Raw genomic sequence first — 9,462 nt, forward strand, 5'->3', positions numbered from 1 at the left:
TCCTTTAGTTTTGTAGTATCAATCGCTTGGGTTTATTATTCCCCATTCATCCATGGTTTATTATGATGTCGCATTGTGACAAGGATTGTCTGACCATGAAAATAAACCATGTTTATTTTAATGTTTGTAATAGTTATATTAGGGTTTATGAATGTTGGGTTTATAATATTAGTGCCTTGGGATTAATATTATTCCCTTGTGTTAATAATCCCTTAGGGTTCTAGTATTAATCCCTTGGGTTTATGTTTCCCTTGGTTTTATTATTAACTTCATTTTATAATATCAATCATGGTCAACCATAGTCAACTATAACCAACCATGATCAACTGTGGTCAATCATGGTCTAATCTCACATTATGACAAAAATTGTCTCCACATAGGGTTTATATACCTTGGATTTATAATATTGGGTTTAATATTATTCCCTTAGGTTCATAATCCCTTTCGGGTTTTAGTATTAATCCCTTGGATTTATAATATTAGTCCCTTGGGTTTAATATTATTCCCTTAGGTTCATAATCCCTTTTGGGTTTTAGTATTAATCCCTTGGATTTATTGTTCCTTCGGGTTTATAATATCAATCGCTTGGGTTTATTATTTCTGGGTCAACCATGGTCCAACATGGAATTGTGATAAGGATTGTCTCAGTATGAAAATCAATGATGGTGAATCATGTTTATTTTAGTGTTTATAATATTTATCTTAGGGTTTATATACATTGGTTTATAATATTAGTCCCTTGTGTTTAATATTATTCCCTTGTGTTCATAATCCCTCAGGGTTTTATTATTATTCCCTTGGGTTTATTATTCACTTATTACAATTCTAATTATTATTGGACCATTGTTGTTATTATGAGTTATTATTATTATTATAATAATATAGTAATAATTATAATATACTATTATAATAATAATATATATAATTATTAGTGAATCATAGTCAACCATGTTCAAATGTCGCTTTGTGACAAAGGTTGTCTCAATATGAGAATCAACCATGGCCACCCACGATCGACCATGCTCCAATGTCGTATTGTGACAAAGAATTAGTTATTATTGTTAATTATTATTATCTAAAGATAAATTAATTATTATATTTTTATTTAATTAAGAAAATATTATTATTGTTTAACCATAATTAACTATTTAACTATTATTTATTAATTTTTATTATTTAACTATTATTTATTAATTTTTATTAGTAAATTTTTATTATTAATATTATTATTGTTATTATTTTTATTATAACCTATAAAATTAAAATATTTATATTTTTTCTGAAAACAATATTATTTTTTTAATAAAATAAGTAATTATTTATTTACATTTTATAAAAATGAATAATAAATTATTATTATTATTATTATTATTATCATCATCATCATCAATGGTTTGTTTTATAGATAGAAATGAAGCCTTATGGGTATATCAACCACATTTACTAAAATAATTATTGTTATGAAGATTATTATTACTAATTAATATTTCTAGAGTGAACATTATAATAATAATAATAATAATAATAATTATATAATATTATTATGAGTTATATTATTATTAAATAATATTACTAATATTATTATTATTATAATAATCATAAATATATAAATATATAATAAAATGATTGTTATTATTTATATAGTTGGTTTTAAAAAAAATACACATAAAATTAATTAATGTTGTTGATATAGCTTATGAGCTGGTTGTATATATCTTCATATACCCATGTCAACCTATATCAACCACATTGGTAAAGGTGGTTGTGTTAGTTATATATTTTTTATTCTACTTTACATACATAGTTTTCTATTATTATTTTCTTAAAAAGTCTTACCGTGTTACATTTTGGGAACCTGGGACTAATGTAGAGCTATCAATTTGATGACTTGGCCAAGAACAAACCGCAGTTCCATAAATAAAATCATATGTTAAGTGGAATATTTCAAGACCGACCGACAAATATTCATACTAATACTTTTCCAAACACATGTTAGCCATTTCCATCTAGTTTCAATACAGAGGTTGCTCAAATCATGAATAGTTTCATATGAAATAGTCTCACACATTCATTCCATTGTAAGTAAATGTCTAATGTTATTCCATTATAAGAAAATATGTCCAAGAATACTTATCTATTATTTTTCCTTTACTTGCTTGCTCAACCACCAAGTCACAAGGAAAAAGGATGCTCTTCGTTTGAGAGAGTTCAAGAGTAGTTTGGGTAGGTAAATGCCTTATCCATAATTATCTCCAAACAATTGAAATGTGAGTTTCCTCAACATAGCTTCTTTAGAGATTTTTGTGTTTAGTTGCACATATTACTTAAATTTAACAAATTAGCAAACACTTATAAATATGTATATCTATCCTATAACCATAAGTTACCAACATTAATTACATATTTACAAGTTTTTACTAAGGTATTACAATTTTTATTTTTTAAAATCTTTTTAATTCTTATTTTTTCATTTTATTTTAATGTAATTATTTCACCCTCCCATCATCCTATAATTTGTATCATTATTTGAAGTTTATTTATTCTTCTGCTTTTTTTTCTTTTTTGGTAAAGTGCCTCTCATTCTTCTAATTTACCCTTATTTATGTTTACATTCATTAATGTATATTTATTTAATTTTATTCAAAATTTTCATAAAATTAATATAGATCCATGTTAATTCTAGATCTGCTAAATGCTAAGAATACTTAAATTTCTTGGAGTGAATATTTTTTACATATCTCTTTCATATAAAGCAACACATCAATACAATTTTTTAACCATAATATTTTTGTTTTATTTTTTTATATAATATATGCATAATATTGAAATATTTATTAAAATATTTCATTTATGACCCACATGGTTTACATTAAAATGTATTTTGGTTTGTCATCTTCATCATATTGGGATATAGAAATCATATATCCATTAGAGTTAAGATGAACCAATTTGATTTCAAAATTTTAGAAATGAGTACATACTCCACCCCTTCTAAATTTGAACATGTGACCTTTTACTAAAAAACACATACTCTTAATCTTAATCTTAATCATTATTACAAGTATTAAGTTTTATAATTTCTCCGATATGATAATTATTTTAATTTATATGATACAATAGATCTATTTATATTTTCTATATTTCACGTCTTTATATAAAGAAAATTTCTTATTTCTAATTTTATTAAAAACTTCATAATACATATACATATAGCTATTAAGTTTTTATATTGTGATTAATTATTTTTTCAAATATTGTGTTTAAATATAAATTATCATTATTTAAATTTGTTATAATGTAATATGAATAATATTGTTTCTTTATTTCTCTTTTTTTAAACAAATTATTTATAGTTTTTTTAATAAAAAATGGAATATAAAAAATTAAATTGAGTAGGATTATTATTTTTTTTGTAAGCTTGGCAGGACTACATTTTTATCATGTTCTCACCTGGATCAGGGGGATAGCACAAGATTTGAACCAAAGACTTCTGGTTTGGTGAGACTTCATTGACACAAGATTTGAACCCAAGAACTTCCGGTTTTGTGAGACTTCATTTACAGGACCATTGCCAATTGAGCTAACAATTGAGTAGGATTATTATTGTTACTATTACTTTTACTCTTTTTACTACCTTTTTAGTTTTATTATTTTTTAATTTATTTCATATATTTATTTACTATTTCTCATAATCCTAAATGCCTCATAGTAAATCATGGGTTATTAAATTATTATTTAGTAATTTTTTACTTATTTTTATTTATTATAAATTTAATATTCAATTTATAACTATTAGTTAATGATATTTTCCTTGTAATTAATTTATATTTAGTTTATTAAAATTTATTTTCCAACTATATTTTTTTTTATAGAGTTATAATTTATTTCACTTCTTCTTCCATGCAAGATGGTAAATGAAGTGATTCATAAAAATGTTGAAAATTTCATAAACAAATATATAATTTTCTTCCACACATAAATTTATAGCTAATATTTATTTGTTACAACATAGAAAAAAATTAAGTAGAAATATAAAAACTAATTTATTTTGAAGTATATCCCTTTAAAAAACCATTGCCCGATTGTTATAGCACACTATGTTTTGCCCTTCGGTTTTTGTAAAATTGGGCATTTAATTATTACTTTCCATAGCTAGGCCGATAACAAAATTGTATGCCCATTTGGAATAGTTAGAATAATAAATAGTATTTAGAAAATATAATTGACATAGTATGTTAGAAAACATATGATTCAGGAAGATTAATGACCACTTTATTTATAAAATAATAGTGATTATTTTTGAATAGTATCACGGAAATACACCAATTGAATTTATATCTGCATTTTTTAATATTTGCAAAAAAAAAAATCATCAAATTACTGATTAGATTATATTTATATTTATAATTCTAATTAAAAACATATATATTTATAATTCTAATTAAAATCATAACATTAAAAAGAAGTATGCTCATTATTAAATAGGTATCCAAATAAACTAAACAACTCTTAAAAAAATATGAAAATAAAACATATAATTCAGGGAGATTGTGACCACTGTATTTATAAAATAATAAAGATTACTTCTTGAATAGTATCACTGATGACTTTTTATCTACTCAATTATTGAATCTTATCACTTCTCATTAACAGAGGTACAATGCTTTACTAACCACTAAACTAACCCACAGAAATACAATATTTTACTACCAACTAAACTAACCCTCAGAACCAGGACCAGGAATACATTCAGAAGCTAACCCTCGGAACGAGTACCAGGAGTACATTCAGAATCTAACCCTCGGAACCAGGACCAGGAGGACCTTCAGAAGCACAAGGAAAAACAGTAATATCATGACCGTGTGCGATAATTAGTTAAGCATCGCATTTGACGGAAGCGACTTTCAGTGGATAGATGGCATTATTGGCATAGTTGAAGGACACACCATCTCCCGCCGCCAATTTCCCGCCGTCTTTCACCAAGCAGTCGTTGTAGGCGATCCTCCTAAATGTTTTAGGGTCAATCTCTATCGTCGACGCGAAGGAGCCGCAGCTGACGTGTATATTGCTGATTGCGCACCCAGTGGCGCATGTGTTTCTAATTTCCACAGCATATACAGGTATACCATCTCGCCCTGTCTAGATCATACGCTCACTCACTGAAATGTCTCTGCCCGAACACACTTCACCGACTCTCAGGCTCTCTGAGTAATTCACATTAATGGGCGATCCACCCATTTTCTTCACAACGGCATCACTGCAAACAACAGCTGAACAACATAGGGGCCGTGTTGATTACTAAAGCACAGCGCAGGCATTTTCTTTATATGTAATCCTTCACAAAGCTACCTCCCCCCAAATTTGATGATTCTATTCCACTTCTGTAATTTCATTCGAGTTGCAATGAATTTATATGCAGACAAAAGTTTGAAGGAGAACCATGTGAAGCTGTTTATGAGACTTACGTGATTTGTTTCTCCATTTCAATCCTGCGTAGCTCAGAATTCGGAACGGCCATCACGTGTGTTACTAGCAAAATCCATCCATGATAATCTAGCGCGCTGCTTCCTTTAACCTAAGATATATATCAAGTTTGTTAGTAGCAAAATCCATGCTTCATCCTTGTAACAGATAAATCTAATTACGTCACCACACAAGATTCATTTATGATAATCTAGCGCGCTCCTCGAGACGAGCTTTCCTTTATTCTCCAAGATTCTGACGAGAATTAGGGCAGTGTTTTCACCACCTTCACATACTTGCTGAAACTTGGTGTGGATATTTGATTGGAATATTTTTTTGTTAATGCGTGTTTAGTATTAGGGCAGTGTTTTCACCACCTTCACATACTTGCTGAAACTTGGTGTGGATATTTGATTGGAATATTTTTTTGTTAATGCGTGTTTAGTTTGGAGTAGGATTCTATATTTTAATTTACTTATAGATAAATTAAATTAGGTATATATGTATGTAGTTTTTAATAAAATATTTTGGAATGTTTTGAGCAGTAGCTATGTATAAATTAAACATTAAATTTTATTTTTAAAATAGTTATGGTTTTTTTAAATTAAATTTATTGTCATGTGAACATATAACATATATACAAGTTGTATTAGTAAGTTATGGTATTGGTGTATGATAATGTCTTAAAATTTATTCTAAAAATATTTACAATATATGACAAGTTGTATTAGTAAATTATGGTATTGATCTATAATAATGTAAAAAGTTATATTAAAAATATTTACCATAAAAAAAAGTGAATCTACTTAATTAAGATTTTTGTTATCTATATATATGTGTGAGATACATTAACTTTTTTAATAATTCATAATAATAATTAAAACAAAATTATATTTTAATTATTTTTTATAATTTTTTATTAATTTTAATAATGTGAGATAAATCAGATATTAAATATTTTGACATATATTATATTTACCATTTATTTAATTATATTATCTTCCTACTTTTACTAATAATAATTACAAACAAACAAACAAAAAATTTAAAATTAATATAATATTTAGCCAACAAAATAAAATAGATTGCAAATCCAACCTATCCACTCAATTTTTCCCCATTGGTTTACCCGTTCTATCTTTGATAAGATAAAGAAAACTTTCTTACGTTGACCAAAATATATTCTCAAAGAGAAGCGTTTATGAGATTTCAGGGTTAATTGTTATTAACTAATTTTTCTTTGAAATGATTATTGTATATTATGTAATTAGTTTTATATTTTGTTTTAAACACTAATAAGTTATCGAGACATAAATTACACATCTTAATACGATACGATTGTCTTTTCATTGCCGAGACTGGAAGGCTGAGTGGGCGTTGTTTCAAGTTATAAAACACTACTTCTGGACGCTGCGAGAAACAAACCCCATATGTTATTGTGCTTTCTACAAGAAGGAAACGGAAACCGTGAAGGCGATTGTGGGTTCCGAGCAAAAATAACATATTCCCTGGATTGGACTCGTTTGAAATAGGTTTTGAAGGGCCATATTATTACATTTATGACAAAGAAGGGCAGTTTAGATTTTTTAAAACGAAATCATTTTTAAAATTTGGATGATAAGGGTAGAACATAATTTTGTTTTTCCAACGGGGCTTTTAAAATTTATTAAAATATATATATGGTTTTTGGAAGTCAATTTATAAGAAAATCATTTTTTTGGAATTCCAAGTTAATTAAGTCTTATTTATAAAACTTAAAACTTAATTATTTACGAGAAATATTTTGAAATCTATTATATTATTTGGATAAGAGACAACTTTGACATTATATTATGGGAGCATTATTTTATTGGAGTGATAAGTTTATTTCCTAGAGAGAAATCTATAAAAGTGAAAAAAAAATTGTGGCCAATGTTGATATTTTTTCTCAGAGAACCTCAGAGGTGACAAAGACTCACAACAAGACTCACAGAGGTACGCAACACTGCCAGCTCACCACCTCACTGTATTGACGTGCTGGTTCAGGTTTGCTTAGATTTATGTTCAATGGATGAGATGCATATGTATGCAAATCAATGGTGGGAGTGAGTGTGGTAAACCTAATTGGCCTTTTCCCTCACCCTACCTTGCCATCGCCCATTGCAGCTGCGGCTCTCGGGGGAAGGCTCGCAGAGCCTTGTGGCCTGGTTTCTGGTAAAATTTCGCCATTTTCCCCAAACGGTGTTGGTTTCTATATTATGGCACAACCCTACTTCATTATTGAGTTACTGTGACTTTATCCAAACCCTTGCTATTTACCTCTGGTTTCTTTCCCTCCTTGCTCTTCCATTTGCACTGGAAACTTGTCTTTGCCTAGGTTGCGTTCTAGTTCAGACCTCCACAATTTTAAACACTCATTTCTCACAAAGATATTCACTGGTTCCATTTTTCTTCTAGGAGGCACGAGTTTGGTCACGGCGGCTGCTTCAGGTAAAAGGGTTTCTTTACTGCATATTTTCTTGTAAATTCATATGATCAATTTCTATTTCGGCTTATTCCTTTCTATTTTCTCGGCATGTAGAGTGGTAGACTCAACCATGGTTATGGTTCTACTGGTTTTTTGATTACTGACACCCTCCTTATGGTCATCTTACATGGTTTTCAATTTGGAACAGGAGTCTGTCTCATGGCGTCTATAGGTAAAGGGTTTTTTTGTTCCTTCCCCTAAATGCTAAAGTTAACTTCTTTCTCTCTGGTGCAAGGGTTCACACTAACCCTTTTTTCTTTCCTTTGCTAGGTTTGTGTTCGTCGCCAACCCCAACATCACCTCCTTATCTCTATAGGTACAATATTCACATGATTTAAGTAGTGGCTTGACAGAAATGGCAGTCCTGTGCATACTGCATTTTTTGTTTTTGTTGCTGGTGTCTACTTTTATTTGCTTTCTTTTTTATACTGTGGGTAGGTACCCCAATATGCCCTTGCTTTATGATTCATGCTGCTACTCTCAGGATTCCCTCTAGCCGTCATTCGTTGGGTTTTTCTTGTTTCCTTTTGCCAGGTGAGTTACATCTTCATCTTGTTGGAACCTGGATGCTGGGAATGCTATGAATGTGAATGCTTAAAGTTGCCTATTTGTAACTGTGCTAAAATTTCCCCTTCTTATCTACCATAACTATCCCAATTTTGTTTTCATTGCAATTTTGCATCTAGCTGGTGGTTTGTAGCCAACCGTTGTGCTAAAGGCATTGTAATTTTTGTTAACTTATTCCCTACTCTGTAATTGACTAATTATACTGGATGGTCACTTTTAACGACATCTACAGGCCCTTCTTGGGCGCTATTTGTAGTTCATGAATGGTTTTGTACACCGTGTCCTTTTTGTCATTTTACCAAACATAACTTTGCCATACTTATTCGCATTCTGTCGTTGGGTTTGTGTCTTTGGGTTTCAGTGACAGTGGTGCTTATGTTATCTTAATGACTTGAATATAAATTATCAGTAAGGTTTGGCTGGACTTATTTCCATGTTGTTATATATTTATACATCGCCGGTTGCTTGTGACCATGTAGGAATATATTTCCTTTTGAATTTTCTCTTAAGGAAAAGAGATTCTAATAATGTTATCGAACCAGCTGGAATTCTCGGTACTATGCAAAGCTAGAAATTTTCCGTCTATTTGTTTGAACTCTATGAATGGATAGGTAATTGTTTTGTTATACTATACTATGGTTTCATATACCTGTTCTGTCTCTTTCCAATGTCTATTCTAAAAGTGAAAGGGAAAATAGATGGAAGTGTTGAATGTTCTTCAAATTCTTATAGCTAACCACTTATAGCCAAGCTGATATTATTTCCTTGAGTTCATACTCTCTTTCACCACTAATGCCAACTTGTGGTCCTTATAAGTGGGCCATGGATACGAAACTTCACACCCTTCACAACTTGAGAATTCACATATTGTTTACTATGCATGCATCTCTTTCACCACTAATGCCAACTCGTGGTCCTTATAAGTG

The 9,462-nt window shown here is 29.3% G+C and overlaps 1 pseudogene; it reads right to left on the bottom strand.

Annotated features, from left to right (window-relative positions):
* Positions 1-4,875: 4,875 nt before the first annotated feature.
* LOC149203515 (TPD1 protein homolog 1B pseudogene) lies at positions 4,876-7,671 on the bottom strand (annotated as a pseudogene).
* Between the last annotated feature and the right edge of the window lie 1,791 nt (positions 7,672-9,462).

Source organism: Pinus tabuliformis, chromosome 2_1 (assembly GCF_031772625.1).
Source record: "Pinus tabuliformis cultivar Carrire ecotype Pingquan chromosome 2_1, CPIR1, whole genome shotgun sequence".
In the NCBI taxonomy this organism is placed as follows: Eukaryota; Viridiplantae; Streptophyta; class Pinopsida; order Pinales; family Pinaceae; genus Pinus; species Pinus tabuliformis.